Source organism: Balaenoptera borealis (genome assembly GCF_965194805.1).
Source record: "Balaenoptera borealis genome assembly, chromosome: 1".
Taxonomy (NCBI): Eukaryota; Metazoa; Chordata; class Mammalia; order Artiodactyla; family Balaenopteridae; genus Balaenoptera; species Balaenoptera borealis.
This window is the reverse complement of record NC_138860.1, coordinates 155,174,385-155,191,701: the sequence shown is the minus strand read 5'-3', so window position 1 is coordinate 155,191,701 and position 17,317 is coordinate 155,174,385. Positions and strand designations below refer to the sequence as shown.

Below are 17,317 nucleotides of genomic sequence, written 5' to 3'. Positions count from 1 at the left end.
GTCATCAGCTAAATCATTGTTTTATATGACAATACACAGATTATGGCCAGTTGCTGAAATAATAGATGCATATAGGAGGCATTATTACAGTCTATAATCACATTCATGCAAGGATCTGCCATCTTAATTGAGCTAACTGGTCACATTAGCAAGCCAGATTTCAGAGATGCTAACCCTTGTGACTGAGACCAGAGGGTTAGTTACAGGAGATGACAGTAGCACTAAAGTGATGACATTACAAAAAAACTGGTTGGCCGTTCCTTCAAACTATGTTTGATGCAGGTTTGTGAGGAATACAACAGTATACAACCTTTGGTTTCTTAACTGTATTGTGTTTCTGTAGAGTGCTTTTAATGCTGGCAAACTTTTTTACCTCTGATCTCATTTTGTTTTCCCAACAAGGTAGGCTGCAATGATTCTCTTACCGACCTGTTTCATGGATGATTAAACTGAGGTCCAAGGAGCCCAAGTCAGTTGCCCCACAATGTTTACGGCTAGATAGTTGTGCGTCTGGAACTGGAGCCCAGTCCTCTGGGCCTTACCACATCTGCCTCCTGTCTTTCTAGTAGTCCATGCCTACCTGTAATTAAGCCCAGTTTTGAAGTGTGACCTCTAATACCCCACCAGACTTCCTCTGTCTCTAGCCCATTACCAACATTTATCTTCTCTGTTGCACATATGCATAATTTATGAAGTTTCTTTGTTTACCTCCTGTTGATCTCTGCTAGACTATAAGTGCCAGGAAAGCAAAAATGTTGTCTGTCTTGTTCATCTCTGTTTCCCAGTACCTGCACATAGTAGTCACTCAATAAATATGCATTGTAGTTCTTGATCAATGGAGTCTTTGGGAAAGAAGTTTCTAAGAGGTCTTAGTTGTATATTTTTATTCTCTTACTGACCTGGCACAGAGTATATTCTCTGTATATAATAGGTTTTATTATTAATACATTTTATTGGCTATTGATGTAGCACGGAAGAGAGACTGAGGAACGTGATGAGAGTCTGTGCCTTCACATAAGAACTCAAATACTGAGAAGTTTACCTAAGCTTTTCTTTCTGCTTCCTGGGTCCCCTCCCCGGTGCCTGGGATAGGTACTCAAAGAAGTTTGCTGATGGTAATGCTCTTGGTGGTCAAGAGGTGCCTGGTTGGCATTGGAGAAGAGGAGAAGTGTATTCCAGTAGAGGGAAACAGCACTAGCAAACCCCCCCAGATAGAAGCAGAGCTAGGCCTAGAACCCAGCTCCCATTCCTTAACACCAATATGCCTTTACCTCTGTCATTACTAACAAGGATTTGGGAAGGCAAAGTAATATCTTGTGATGCTTCAGAACCAGTACTTTTTAATGGATTTCATTCAGTGTGCTGAGCTTTTAGTCAACGTCTTTTAAACCATTTTTTAAAAATCAATGCCTCAGGCTCCACCCCAGAAATTCTGATTAATTTTAAAGGCTCCCCAGGTGAATCTAAACCAGTGGTTCTCAGACTTTCAAGCGTATGAGAATCATTTGGAGGGCTTCTTAAACCCAGATTGCTGGGCCCACACCCAGAGTTTCTGGTTCAGTAGATCTGGGGTATGGTCCAAGAATTTGCATTCCTTTTAAAGTTCCAGGTGATGCTGATATTGATACTTTGAGAAACACTGTACTAAACAGAGTGGCCAGACACAGTACTGGAAACTCCCAGCCTTGAATCTTTACGGGCAAGGGACTACGTGTTCTTGGTCTTTGTTTCCACGGTGCCTAGCATAGTGTAGGTACTCAGTGCATGATGAATTGACAAATTGATAACAACCTTAATGGAAGCTCACAGCTCAAGCAGTTGCCTAGCCTGCTATCCCTGAGGCTCATGGGTTGAAGCAGGAGAAGTACTTCGAGAAGGTCACAAGTGTTCCCCCACTAAGGAAGTTGTCAAATGGCCGCCAGCTTGACATAGGAGAGCTGCCTTCATCTCTCTTAGTAGCTGCCACTGTCTTGAAAGGTAAGGCGAGCCCAGGGGGCCACTGTCACTTTCTCTAGACTTCTGAAGAAAGATGGAGTAGCTGTGTTCAGTGTGGGCTTGAGGGCAGAGCAAGGGCAGCAGAAGCAACATAAGGAAGACCTTTGAAAGTCAGAGCTGACCAACAGTGAATTGATCTGCTTGAGGCCTTGATGAGCTCCCCATCACTGGAGGAAGCAGAGCCTAGGACTCTACTCAGCGGGATGCTTTAGTGTCTTCTAGCCCAGCGATTCTTTCTTTCACAGACCATCCTGTTCAAGTTGTAGTCTCAGTCTGAAGTCCACCTGGCAGCCCAGCCACATTCTCTGGTCCCTCCTGAAACCCAGGACACAGAACAGCTCTCTGTCCATAGTAGCAGGGAGGAACATGATGAGAGTCTGTGCCTTCACATAAGAACTCAAATACTGAGAAGTTTCCCTAAGCTTTTCTTTCTGCTTTCCAGGTCCCCTCCCCAGTGCCTGGGATAGGTACTCAAAGAAGTTTGCTGATGGTAATGCTATTGGTGGTCAAGAGGTGCCTGGTTTGCATTGGAGAAGAGGAGAAGTGTATTCCAGGAGAGGGAAACAGCACTGGCAAAAGGATGGCAGTGAGAATGCGTGAGGCATAGGGGAGACCATGTTCCGAACAATGGGAGATGGGAGTATGCAAAGATAAGGTGGAGAAATACAATGGACAAACCTTAAAGACAAGTAAAAGAATGTGGATTTGTCCTGTGTCTGTTTAGCTGGGTCTAGACCAGAACGCTGGGTAACTGCTAGGCTGGATGAGCCAGTGTGACAGAGTCTTCTCAGATTTTGGAAGCTGCACTTTTCCTCCTCTCACCCCTCCTCTTTATTCTTCTCTTTCTCCTCCTCACTGTAAGCTGTCCCTTGAGTTCTATTCTGAACACTTAATGGTTTTTCCATCTCACTAGGGACAGTGTGCAAACCCTCCTTGGCTTGGCCTGGTTGGGGCTGGGCCTGGGGCCGGCTCAGGCGAGCCGGGGAGAGGAGGCGGCTCCCAGCAATAAGCAACCCACAGAATTGTGTCTGTTATTTATGAAAAAGTTTCTGGGTTTTCGGCTAATTGCAAAAATACATAATGGATGCTTTTCGCATCTGCTAGTTATTCTGGAACAGGCCTGCATCCAAGAGCAAACTTTAAACAAACAATAAGATTATGGAGCTTAACTATTTCAATGTGTGACAGAAAAGAAAGCCAAGGCCCCAAAAGTTGCATTAATACACATGCACTCAGACATAAGCAAGGGGACGACAGATACACATACATACAAATATACAGATTCACATCCTGGTACCAGCGCACACAAATGCGTGCTTGGGTACTAGCCCCTAGTACATACGTGGACGTACAACTCGAACGCATGTGCCCAGTCACAGGCACCAGTGCACATACTCAGACACGTAGACAAATGCACATGCATGCACTCATGTCCATGTATACCCCTACACAGTTGGGCAGCACAGGCACACAGACACAAAGGCACACAGACACACAACCCCAGACACCAGTGCAACAAGTGGTCCTCCTAGGTGGGTGAGTGGGTCTTCCCAGTCCAGAGGTAAGTAAAGTACTCAGCTGGGCACTGGCTGTGCCTGGGAGGTATCGGGTGTAGTTATTCAGTGTGGCCACCAAGGGGCGCCCAGGATCCATACTGCATCCACTTTTTTGCTGGTTCTGTCAGCCCGTCAGTTGTTTCTGTACCCACAAGCCTGCATCTTCCTGTTCCAGATCCCTGAACAGAGCTGAGAGGCTCCTTGCTCCCAGCTCCAACCTTCTAGGACCCACTGTATTCATTCTCACCTTGTCCCTGTCTCAAACCACTGAAACAAGCACAGGTCTCCATCCCTCCTCCCTCCCAGCTGAACATATACTTCAGAGCCCCCTGCTCAGTCCTCAGACTGCTCTTTGGAGAAGTGGATCTGTCAGGTCTTGATCATAATGTAGCCTCTACCAAAGCTTCTCTCCCAGGAGCAGCTGTGAAAATCCCACCTACTTTTCAAAGTCTACTTCAGCATCTCCCTGTGCAGGACTGCCAAAGTTAACAATGCGTGTTAAAATAATTGAATGGATGAGTTAATGTCCAGCTCAACACCTGACTCTGCCTCGTCCACTGACCCCAGCTGGAGAGGTCTGTCACCCTCTAGCACCTGCCTCCCGGCTTTTTATGTGCATTTATGAAACAAATCCCAGCTTTAATACACAGCAAAGCAGAAGTCAACCCCTTTCAGCATCCCTGACAGGTAGCTACCCTAGTAACAGAGAACTCACCCCTCCCTGAGCAGCCCTCCTCACTGGGTCTAGAAAGTTCCTCTGTGTTCCTTCTCCATAAACATTCTCAGAGCTCCTTCTTCATGACAGGGGCTGTGGCAGGCTCCGAATAGACAAGATCTCTGCCCTTCAACGAATTAGTCCAGTGAGGGCGTTTAACCAGTACAGCATGAAGCATGCAATAGTACAGTAAGTACAAAGTGCAGGGCAGGGTGTGATGAACTTTCCAGAGGAGTGAGGTGGGGAGTCGGAGACATTTACAGAGGGAGTGAGAGCTGAACTGAGACTCACAATGAATAAGAACAATCATTATAGTTCTGTATACTGAATGTTTACTGTGTTTGTGACTGCTCATCCTCAGAGGTGAAATTCTAATTCTAACCCGTGTCTGCCTATCTGCAGTCTGAGAGCTTAGCCACTAGGCTAAAACACCTCTTATGACATAAATAAAGTAAGAGTTTGGGGGCAGCAGGGAGGGGAAGGGCATGCCAGGTGTTTTAGTTTTCTATTGCTGCCTAACAAATCATCACAAACTTGGGGACTTTAAAGAACACCCACTTGTTACCTCAGTTTTGTACGTCGGAAGTCGGGGTTCTCTGCTCACAGTATCACAAAGCTGAAATCAAGGTATCATCTGGAGGCTCAGGAAAGAATCCACTTCCAAGCTTCCACACTGTTGGCTGAAGTCAATTCCTTGCGGTTGTAGGACTGAGATTCCTGTTTCCTTGGTGACTGTTGGTCATGGGGCACTCTTGGCACTAGAGGCTGTGCTCAGATCCTTTCCATGTGTCCCCTCCATTTTCCAGTCAAGAAAGGCAGACAGAATCTTCCCCACGCTTCAAACCCCTGACTTCCTCTTCTGTCACCAGCTGGTCAAGCGAGTCTTTTATGCTTTGTTTATAGATGCATCTGAAAACTTAGAAACTAATAAACTGTGTTTTTCATGTAATTGTGTTATCATCGTTCATTGCAGATCCGGGGGTTCCTAGATTGCATATTCTTACTTACACCCCTTTTTCTTTTCCTCAAATTCCTAACTGCCTTTATCTCTCCCTCATATTTATCCAGTCTCTCTTTCATCCAGTCCTCCTCTCTCCCCAGAGACTTCCTTCCAAGGCCCTCTGTTCTCATGCTGTAATGTGATCAGCTCGTGTCCAAGCCTGCTGGACATCCATCACTTTAACTTCCTTTCACAGCTTTCTGTGTGGGGTCCACCCTTTTTTGAAACATGTTTCCCACTTCCATGGTTTATGTCCATGTTTGTCTAGAGCACACCCACACCCTCCCAAGTAACCACCTGAGGAAGAATGCATAGGATGTAAATATTCTCCTGGCGTGTCTCCCTATGTCTTTACTATATCTGTATAGTTGATGGTTCATACGACTATGTTCCCTCAGCACTTTGAAGCATTTCTCTACTAACTTCTAGCATCCTGTGTTGCTGCTGTGAGAATTCTGAAGTCACTCTGATTACCATTCCTTTGTGACCTTTTTTTCTTTATTTTTATCTTTCTCCCATCTGAAAGCTTTTAGATCTTCTCTTTATCTCCCTGTATTTAAAAAGTCAGGATATGGTACCCAAGGGCAGATCATTTTTTCATTCATTTTGGGGGCACATATTGAGCTCTTTTAATATGGAGACTTTGTGAACTTTGTTCAAGGGAAATTTTCTTAGGTAACTTTTAAATAATTTCTCCATTTTTATCTGTTTTTGCTAGAATTCCCATTTGTTAGATTTTTAACTTCGTGTATTGGTCCTTTATGTCTCATATTTTCTCTCATATTTTCTACCTTCTTATCTTTTTATTTCACTCTCTGAGAAATTTCCTTAACTTGAAAACATTGAAACCTACTAAAATTTGAAATATATATTTAGATTTTCAAGAGCTCTCTCTTGTTGTCTGGTTGTTTCTTTTTTCTTCATGCCATCTAGTTTTTATTTTATGGATACACTGTCTCCTTGAATCTCTATAAGGATTCTATTGAGTGTAGAACTTTTCTTTTTCTTTTTTTTTTTTTTTTAGTTCTTTTCTGGTCCTTGCATTATTTCCATTTCCTTTGGGGTCATTTTATTTGTCTTACTCTTTCAGTTTGGTGGCTTTCCTCAAATGTTTGGTAATCCTTGGCTGTCCATTCATATTTACAAATGAAGAACTAAAGAGCTTGCTGTTAACTAGTGTGCATGCCTCAGGTTGACTGGGCAGTCAGTCAGTCTATAGTAGAGGACTTGCTTCCCCTACTCCCACCCCGATACCAGAACATGAAGGTCTTTCATCTGGGGACAATAGATTGCTCCAGAAGCGCCCCCCCCCACCCCCCGATCTCCCCCTGGAGAGTAGACCCTGACCTCTTGGTGCTCTGTGCCTGGGGTTGAGGAGAGACTGTCCAATGTCGATTTTTAATTAATCCCCTGTTTTAAGCTCTGTGTCTTGCTGGTTCTGCCAAGACAGGCTGCCTCCTTCCTTGGCTGTATCTTCCTCTCCGAACACTCTGTCCTAAGACTTTCTCTGCCCTCCTGCATCAGTTACCACTCCTCCACCTGCTTTGTATTGTTCTGTTGTAATAGCTTGTCTCCTGAGGTTACCTCACCCATTATCTTTATTGTTGTGGTTTGCATCCTTTGTATTCCTTAATAGTCATTTTATCAATAGAAGTCTCTCAAGCAAAAGGGGCATAAAACAAGCAGTCAATTTATCATCCTCAAGGACATGTCAGCCCAAGCTCTTCCTTATTATCCCTCTAATTACAGCACTGGCCCAATTGTGAGGTCCTCCAAGTGTGTCTCCTGTGCACACTCTCTCCTCTCCTAGCCCCAGGCACGTCTTCCTCACCCATCAAGGCTCTCTCCTCCTCAGGAAAGGACCGTAAACTCCTTTACTCTGAGGTGCCTGTCAGAGGGTGAGAACTTCAGAGAACACAGTCCCCATTGGTTCAGACCTAACAAATGAAGAGTGAATGGTGGGATCTCAGTTCTAGGGCGTAGTTTAGGGAAGTTCTACCTCAGGTGTGAGTGCGGGTCTTCTATGCCTCGAGGCCCTAAAATGCTCCCATGTTACTCACTGATGATAATAGCACAAATGTGACTCTCCCAGAGGACTGAGACGGCCCAACTGTGGCTGGAGAGCGGCTGCTGCTTCTCTGCACTACAACCCCTGCCCCTGGGCCTGGACTTTGACAGAAGATCCAACTCACTCTTGCTTAAACCTTTAGAACATTATTTGCTTACTTAAGTCCAGAGGCTGTGTGGTGGCTCATAGGTAACAAGGACCATGACCCTTTCCATCTTCCACATCATCGTCCTCAGGGTGTAGGTATGGTAGATTACATTTTCCAAAGATGGAGGCAACAGTATCTCCCATGCCACTTGCTCTTCTGCAATGTGACCTTGCCATGCCTTCATTAAGAGGTGGAGTCATGGATAAAGAAGATGTGGTATATATATATACAATGGAGTATTACTCAGCCAAAGAAGAGTGAAATAATGCCATTTGCAGCAACATGGATGGACCTAGAGATTATCATACTAAGCGAAGTAAGTCAAGCAGAGAAAGACAAATGCCATATGATATCATTTATATGTGGAATCTAAACTATGACACAAATGAACATATCTACAAAACAGAAACAGACTTACAGAGAACAGACTTGTGGTTGCCAAAGGGGAGGGGGAGTGGGGGAGGGAAGGATTGGGAGTTTGGGATTAGCAGATGCAAACTAGCATGTATAGGATGGATAAACAACAAGGTTCTACTGTATAGCACAGGGAACTATATTCATATCCTGTGATAAACCATAATGGAAAAGAATATGAAAGAGAATGTATATATCTATAACTGAGTCACTTTGCTGTACAGCAGAAATTAACACAACATTGTAAATTAACTATACTTCAATAAAAATTAAAAAAAAAAAAGAGGTAGAATCTAATTCTCTTCCCCTTGAATCTGGGCTGGCCATAGTGACTAGCTTAACCAATATAATGTGGTAGAAATGACATTTTGAACTTTCAAGGTCAGGTCATAAGCCTTGCAGCATCTGTCTGGGCCTCTTAAAATGCTTAGTGCTTGAAACACTTGCCCTTGGAAACCAGCAGCCATGCTGGGGGTCACCCAAGCCACATGAAGGGGCCATGTGCAGGTGTCCTGGTCAAGAGCCCTGGCTGAGCTCTCCCTGGACATCCAGCATCAACCGCCAGCTATGTGAGTGAGCCATCTAGGACATCCAGACCATGTGAGCCTTTAGATGACTCCTGCCCGAGCCTCCACCAGATTGTAACCTCATAAGAGACCTCAAGTGAGAACCATCTAGTTGAGTCCAGTCAACCTGCAGAATGGTGAAAGATAATACTTAGTTGCTGTTTTAAGATAACTGAATTTGGGGAGGTAATTTGTTACATAGTAAAAGATGACTGGAACAGTTGGCTTTCTTCCTCTCGCCTGTAGCCTCAAGTTACAAGATGGCCTCCTCAACTACGAGCACCATTACAAACAACCACATCTAAAAGCAGAAGTAAGGAAGTAAGTACAGACCAAAGTCTTTCTCCTTGAGTGACTTTAAGGGGGAGGAATATCTTACCCAGAAGTCACCCAGCAGAATCCCCCCATATTCTCACTCAGTTCTCCCAGAACTGGGTCACACAGCCTCTCCTAACCACTGGACAGGCTGGGTACAGCCTCTTTAGTGGGAGGTAGGCAAAGGAATAGGAGGCTGGGAATCGCTGTCGTTTGGGCAACCAACAGCGTCGGCTATAGGCTATACTTTGTTGATGTGGTGGTGGTTCTAGGGGGAAGAACAATCAGGTGGGAAAATGACCCCATGCTAAAGACGGAACCTTCACTGCTCCTTCCAGAAGCGAAGCTGCCTCAGTGGGAACAAGTTTATTGAAAACTCCTTCTTTAGGTAGGAAGCATGGTGTACTGCCTGGAGTCCCCCGCTGGGAGGCAGAACCTGGCTCTAGAGCTTGCTAGTGGCGCGGTATTAGTGGGTTGGTTCCCCATTCTGTGCCTCAGTTTCCTCGTCTGCACACTGAAAGGATTCCTTCCAACTCCTTCACGCTAGGAGAAGCTGGGGCAGAAGGGAAGTGCTGGACGCTTACCGTGTGTGGAGGCCGTGCACTGCCCAAGTCAAGCTCGGCAGAGCCTGCCTCTGGCCACAGATGTTGGGATTTGCCAAACAAACCCTAATCACTTAATGAGAAATGAAAATGGTGCCTGGTTCCTCCACTTAATTGCCCCTTTGAAAACAACACACGGGAGATTTACAGTAATCACCATAATCGCCTCGTAAAAACCCAAGAATTTGAGGACTGACATGCCTCATTTCTGGGAGGAATTAGAGGCAAAAATTAAGGCAAGGAATTCCTGGCCTGCCTTGGCCTTGGCTCCCTGGAATCCAGGACTCTGCCCACAGAGAGCCTGCCACCCTGGACAGCCTCCTGGCCCAAGCAAATACGGCTCCAAATGCTCGGCAGCAGTGTTTCCTCACAGGCCTGCTCCCTGGACCTCTTTGTCATTGGTATTGCCTAAGGAAGGTAGACCAAATGCCAGAGGGCCTGACATCCCTGAGGGTCAGATGGAGGTCCTCAAGGAGGAGAGAGAGGAATCTTGCTGCACCCACTAGCGACGTCTGAGCTAAAGGACGGGAGGGGAGGGGAGATGCGGAGGTGAGAACACAGGCTGTCCCTAGTCCCTGGAAAGCCGCAGCTCTCAGGTTCTCCTGAGGCCATCCATCTTGATTTGCACACCTCCCACGACAAGGTGTTCTGACCTCCCAGGACATCTACTAAGGTAGCCTGGCAGGGAGAAGCTTCACACTCAGCTCAGCAGAAGTCTCTTGCCTTTCACTGCCTCATAACTGGACTCAGAATCACTGAGTGTCAAGGTTAGAACTGTCCTCTGGGTTTGCGTCTCCAGCTTCTCCCCTCGATAGCAATTCCTTTCTTTCTTCCCTCTCATTCTCCTCTACTCATTCATTCAAAAATATCTATTAAATCCCTGACGTGCATCAGAAACTACCAATTCTTACCACAGTAGCCAGAGTGGTGCTTTTAAAACCTGAATCAGATCACTCTCCAAATCAAAGGGAAGGCGGCTCCTGCACGGCTCGCATGTCCCGCCCTTCGCCCACTGTGCTCCAGCCACGCTGGCCCTCCTTGCTGTTCCTGGAAAACACCAGGGACCCTCCCACCTCAGCGCTTTTGCCCTTGCTATTCCCACTGCCAGGAAGGCCCTTCCCCAGTATATCCAAATGCCTCCCTCCCTCACTTCCTTCCAGGCCTTTCCTCACCTCCCTACGTAAAATTGCACCCCTACTCTATTATCCTCCCCAACTTTATTTCTGTCCGTCATGCTCATTACCTTCTGAGATACAGTCCACTCTAAGATTTGCTGGTTGTCTCTCTACACTAGAAGGTAAGCTCCAAAGGGCAGGGGTTTTTGTCTTTTTTTTTTCACGATTATATTCAAACACTTAGCACAGCAGCTGTCACATGGTAGGTGCTCAATAAATATCTGTTGAGTGAATGAACCATGAACCATGTGGAGAGAGCAGAGAAAAAGATAAAGCCCCCACCCTTGTGGAACTTAGAGTCTGGTGGCAGAGGCAGACGTTAGGCAAATAGTCACCTGTAGGACTAAGTGACTCAACTGTGGTAAACGCTGGCGGGAACGCGGCAGGTGGAATGAGGGTGATCTGACCACAGGCCAGACAGGCCAGTTGGCGGAAATTTGGCGCAAGAATCCTCTGTTTGCGAGAGGATTGGACATGTAGGGTGATGAGGGTTTGGGCCGCAAAGCTTCAGGAGGAAAAGGTGCTGGAGAAGTTTGGGGTGCCACCTCTAGACCCTCTAAAGGCAACGGGACTCTGTGACGAGAGGGCGGCCGTCCGCAAACTGGGTTCAAGTCCCCCCTCCTCTGCCTCTTCCCAGCCACTCACCCTGGGGCAAGCCACCTCAGGGCCAGAGCACTAGGTTCCTTGTCTGTGGGCTGGAGAAGGGATAACTAGGCCTGCCGGGAGGAAGGGATGAAATATTTGTTAGAGCCGGAGCCTGTAGGTGCTTGGTGAGTGCCAGCTCCTTTCCAGCCCCTTTCTTCTCTGTTGAACTTTTCAACATCCAGTCTCTTTTCAAATAGCTGCTCCGCCTTCTCTCCTGGCCCCTCACAGCCTTGGGGAGCAGTATGAGGAAGGGAAGCATCTAATCAACCTGAATGTCAACTGCAGGTTAACAGACATGAACAGGACCTTTGGGGGCAGCATGTGACAGAGGATTAGACTGATTTCTGCTGAGCCCCAGCCCCTCCTGGGCTCCGGGCCAAACAGGGTTGGCTTTGGAGCTATTGACTACATCTCCCATCAGCCTCCGGGCCGATGCCTGCTGACCCATCATAGGACCATGTGACTAGAATGAAGCTTGGGGTGGGGGATGGCTGACAAAGCTAGTGACACAACTAGTGTTGCCAACTGCCAGGCTCTGGGAGGAGCCCTCCTTGACTGACAACCTAGAGAGAGCTCCCAGCACAGACCCATGCACGCACATACACGTGTTTGCGCGCACACACACCTGTTCGCGCGCACACACACACACGCACACGCATATCCACACACAGCTCCCGGCTCCACAGCGCCCCCCACCATGGGATGACGAATCCCTGCTCACTCACATCCTGCTCTCTCTCCTGATTGGTAAGTGGGGGAGGGAGGTTGGTAGGAGGCAGCAAACACATCACTTCTTCCCGTGGTTAGCGTGGACAGCGGCTACACTCAGGCGTGTGGCAAACTCTCGCGTACTGTGGGCCGGCTCCAGTGTTAAGCAACGGAGAAGCGATGAATCAGATCTGAGTCCTGGCCTCAGGGCTCACATTCTATTGGGGACAACAGATACTTGCACAGGTAATTACTATATAAACTACACAGTAGAGGGTCCAAGAGGGAACCTGCAGAAAGAAAACCTGGATTACACTTTGGGGATTGAGGGTGGTGACAGGAAAGGCTTTGGGATAAGGTAGCCTTTAAGCTGGGCTGAGATTGGATGGAAGGGCTCCTAGGCTGGTAGAACTGCGCAAAGTCACAGAGGCGGGAGAGTGAGGGGCCGGCAGGAGATGGCAAAATGCCTGATGTCAGCCTAGAGCACAGGTGTGATGTAATTGCTTTCACCACAGCGGTTCGGTTTGTAACCAGCCCTGAGGAACCCTCCCAGGGGCTAATGCCTCCCAATCCTTCCCTGCATCCGCCGGACACCTCGGATGGCTTTGGATGGCTCCTAGGGGACCAGAAGACCACTGTCTTTCTTGTTTGCTACTTCACTGCCCTGCTTGGCCCTACATTCGACTCCTTCAAATTAGCCTCTCTTGCATCATCTCAAGTGTCCCCTGGATGTGCTCCTGCCTCTCCTCGCCCTGCTTACATGCATCTCATCCTTCAAGGACAGAGGAGTCCTGCTTCCTCCAGGGAAGCCCTCCTAACCACTCCACCTCACTGTGGCCTCCTCATCAGATCACCTGAAATGCCTGAAGTAACCATGTGGCTTCACTCAATGACCCCTTTTCAGTAAAGGTGCTTTGTCACATGCTGTAGAATGATGCTATTTTCACAACAAGAAATTCACTAGAGTCTGTTTAATATATGCATATGTATAACTGATTCACTTTGCTGTACAGCAGAAACTAACACAACATTGTAAATCAACTACACTCCAATAAAAATTAATTAAAAAAAAAAGAAATCCACTAGAGTCTGTTTAAACAAAGAAAGGGGGATTGATTACAAGGGACTCAAGTGACCTAACGCAGGAAAGGACTTGACCTAGCTCAAGACCCCGGGCGGGGGGGGGGAGTTCTCCCCACCTCTATCTCTGCCTCTTTGCTCTTTTCTTTTCCCAGACTGGCCTTCTCTGCCCCTGTGATCAGATGGGGGAAAACATGACAGTTCACAGCACCCATCATGTCCAGCCATGTGGAAAGAATCTCCACATTTCCAAGAGAGGGTGATTGGACCAATTGGAGCAGGTGTCCCACTCTGGCCCAGTCAGCTTTGGTAGGGGAATGGGGTCACATGGTGCTAACACGGCTGCCAGGCTACCCCTCTGGGAGTCATTCCTCACAGTCCTGGGGGTTGGTGAGTGGTCTGTTCTGAGAGAAAGGAATTGTCATGAGCAGAGCAGATACCCCAAAGATGCCTGTTACGTATCTAATAATGTAATGTGACTATGTGCTCATGAATTCCAGTTCCAGACTATCCCACTGACCTACTCTGTGACTTCAGGCAAGTCCCTACCCTCCTCTTGGGGTTGCAGTTTCTTCATTTGTACACCGAGGAGGGTGGGTCTAAGTGTTCTATTGGGCTCCCTAACTCTCTTGGACTTTGGGCCAATTACCCTTTTTGAATCTCAGTTTTCTCATTTATGAAATGGGATAATGATATCTACCTCACAGAGTTATTGTAAGAGATGGGCATGAAAATATCTTACAAGGGTTGGGTACAGAGACGCTCAAGAAATACTAGTGACTCGTAGATTTAAATTGGGGTGGCTGCCCTGCTCACAGTGATTTCCCCCAAGGGTCATGACTGTGATGCCTTCATGTGTTTGGGAGAATTGCTTCTCCTTTAGTTGGGGGCTGCCATCCTCTGATAGTGATTTGCAAGGAGTGAGCATGGGTCCCAAATTGGATCATTCAAAGTGCTTCTCGGGGGCGTTTTTCTAACTGCTGCCCTTTTGTCTCTGTTTGCAGAATTGTGAGAGCAGGAAGCTTGCCAACAGCCAGGTCCCCAACCTTGTGGAGAAAGTGGTCTGGAAAAGTGATGCTGACATGAAGAGGATGTTTGAGTACTTGGTTCCAGACATCACTAAATCCAGTTACATCCTTGCCACGAACCAACAGCTCCTGATAATACCTTCTCCCTTCCCTTTCTAAGCCTCAGTATCCTTATCTATAAAATAATGGGGGGGGCTTCCCTGGTGGCACAGTGGTTAAGAATCCACCTGCCAATGCAGGGGACATGGGTTCGAGCCCTGGTCCAGGAAGATCCCACATGCCGCGGAGCAACTAAGTGCGTGCACCACAACTACAGAGCCTGCTCTCTGGAGCCCGCGAGCCACAACTACTGAGCCCACATGCCACAACTACTGAAGCCCGTGCGCCTAGAGCCCGTGCTCCGCAACAAGAGAAGCCACCGCCATGAGAAGCCCGCGCACCGCAACGAAGAGTAGCCCCCGCTCAACACAACTAAAGAAAGCCCGCGAGCAGCAACAAAAACCCAACGCAGCCAAAAAATAAATAAATTAATTAAAAAAAAAATAATGGGGCTGCATCCTTCCCCCTTTATCTCTGATGCTCTATTACTATGTTCATTAATTTATTCTTTCCATCAATTAGTCAGTCAGCATCCCTTGTGCATCTATTCTGTCCCTGGCCCTATGTTGGACACTGAGACTCTTGGCAAAGGAATAATTCCCATCCTCGGTTCTCAAGACTCAGAGTTAGGCAGGGGAGGGAGTTAAGCAACCATTCAGTACTGAGTGTGGTAATGGCTGTGACAGAGGGAAGCACAAAAACTGGGGATGTCAGAGAAGGAGACATATCCTCATTTGTAAGTCTTCCTGGAGGAGGTGGCGGGAGCTGAGTTTTTTAGATGGGGGTGGGCGCGGAGAGAGGAGGAAGAGCATTCCAGGCAGAAGAACCTGCCTTTGTAAGGGTCCAAAAGAGAATGAGAGAAAGTAGCTGCCTGGGGCCGGAGGGGAGGGGACACAGGAGATGACCTTATTTGTATTTTCCACCTATGTAACTTCTGGGAAAACAAGAAAAAACTCCACTTTTTAAAGCTTGGAAAATCCCCAGGGTGGAGTCTTTGAACAGGGATGAAAAGAAGTGACTTCTGACCACAGTAAAGCCCTGGAATGAATGATTCTTCCCCTAGTAGGCTGCCCCATTGGTCCTTGGTCCCATCACGAAATCCACGCTCACAGTTGCATTCAGCGGCTGGTCCTAACGCTGTTGGATCCATCTAAAAATAGGAAGGCCTGGAGCCTAAGGCCAAGCAGATGACAGAAGAGCAGCCCAGGCAGGCCTGGGAGGAGTGTAAACATCCCCACCTCATAGGAAACACACTCATTACATTCTGAGCAGAAGCGGTTAATGATGCACCCTGGAGAAAATATGCAGTTATTGCCCCCAAACATGCCAAAGCCCTCCTAATGACTGCACGCCTGCTCCAAAGCAGAAACTGTTCCAGATGCTGCTTCTTGTCTCTGGGAGAGCCCTTCCTTCTTCCTGCCTGAGGTTCCAGACTTTTCCATGGATTCTAGTCCTTAGGGAGACATATGGTGGGCTGGGGTGGGCTGGGGTGGGGAAAGTGATTGCCCTCCTGGGCCTCAGAGGGGCAGTCTAGGGGATCTCTGCCTTACAGACTGCTGTGGAGGCTGTGCCTGCCTGCCTGCCTGGTGCGGTGGGGGAAGAAGGGTGCCAGGCGGGAAGCTGGGAGCCAACGCTCTAGATGACGGTGGGGTGAGGGAGGTGAGCTCTAAACTTGAGTATTTTCAGCTTCTGCATCTATAATGAATAATGAGTCTATAGGGAAGCAGTAATTTGTAAACTTGAAGCCCCAAACACAGTCGGCGATGGCTGCCACTGGATGAGCCCTGGGCTTGGAACTACCTCCTGGCTGGGTGACTCTGGGCAGCTGCCCCACCTCTGTGAACCTCCATACCCTCATCTGTAAACTGGGGATGGTTTTGGAAATTAACATTTTTTTCTCTTGTTAAAGAACTCATGAATGCTTATTCTCTATTTTTTAAATATGTAATCAACCCGTCTTTGTGATACATTCATATGATTTCAATTCAAGAGATGCAAATGGGGGAATTCCCTGGTGGTCCAGTGGTTAGGACTCTGTGCTTTCACTGCTGAGGGCCTGGGTTCAATCCCTGGTAATGCCTTCCTCTCACTCCTGTTTTATAACCACACCATTTTTCTTCTACCTTGGCAACTGCTATTGGTTTCTGGTGTATCAAATGTATAAATTTTAAAAACTTTTAAATGAGGTATTAGCACATAACACGGCAAAGTGCATATATCTCAAGAGCAAAACTTGGTGAATAATGTTTATAGTTTTAATTCCTAAAAAAAAAGAGAGAAAGAAAGAAAAATGACCCCAATCTATCACCTAGAGATAAAACTGTTGATATTGTGGTGTACTTTCTTCCCATTCTTTTTCTATGTATGTATACATAAACATTGATACCATACTGTGTGACTTTTGTATGCTGTTTTTTATATCTAACATTATATCAAAAATATTTCCTCGTGTCATTAAAAAGTCCTCAAAAATGTTCTACTTTCAACGTTTGCCCAATGTTTCAAGGAACAGAGCAAACCTACTGCAGGACATTAGGTTCAATTTTCCCCCTATTATAAATTACACAGTGATGACCATCCCTGAATGAACATGCATCGTGAGCACATCCCTCAAGATGAATTCCTAGCAGGGGAATTACTGAATCAAATAATAAGAACTAAGTATTAGAACTCAGGATAAAATGGAGGGGGGGGGGGAGTGGTCAGGTCTGGCTCACAGAGCTGCTGTGTTAGGGATGTTCTGTAAGGCTCTGGTCTAGTGCTGGACACAGACACAGGGTTCCAGGAGTGTGAGCTAAGGGGTCCCAGAGCGAGGACAGGTCAATGCCTGCTCCTCCCCCTCCCCCGGGGCCCTGTCCTCTAGGGCCTCCCTCCCTGGAGCCCTCCGACAGCCACAAAGGAGAGTCTCGGTCTTGTCTGAGCTTTATTATTTTAATCACTGGTTCTTTGCCAAGTGGTGGGCTGGTGAATGTTGAACAGCTGGATTAGGGGGAGGGGCACGGAGTAGAGGGGAGTAGCTTCTGATTTGTAGCATTTGTCAATTTCTGGTGTAAACCCTCCCACCGTGACTGATTTCAAACTACCAACATGTCACTGAAAGCAGTGCTGGGAGGAGATGCACTAATCTCACCAGCTGGTGGGAGCCAGCTCCAGCACTCCAGTTCTAGTCTTTCTACCTGCCCGTCTCCCACTTTTCCCTCTTC

The 17,317-nt window shown here is 47.2% G+C and overlaps 1 long non-coding RNA gene across 1 annotated transcript; it reads left to right on the top strand.

Moving 5' to 3' along the window:
- The first annotated feature begins 1,985 nt into the window (after positions 1 to 1,985).
- On the top strand, positions 1,986 to 16,509 carry LOC309618438. Its single transcript, XR_014238480.1, has 4 exons — positions 1,986 to 8,783; positions 12,007 to 12,153; positions 13,143 to 13,296; positions 13,992 to 16,509. It is a non-coding gene; the product is annotated as an uncharacterized lncRNA (long non-coding RNA).
- The last annotated feature ends 808 nt before the right edge of the window (positions 16,510 to 17,317 follow it).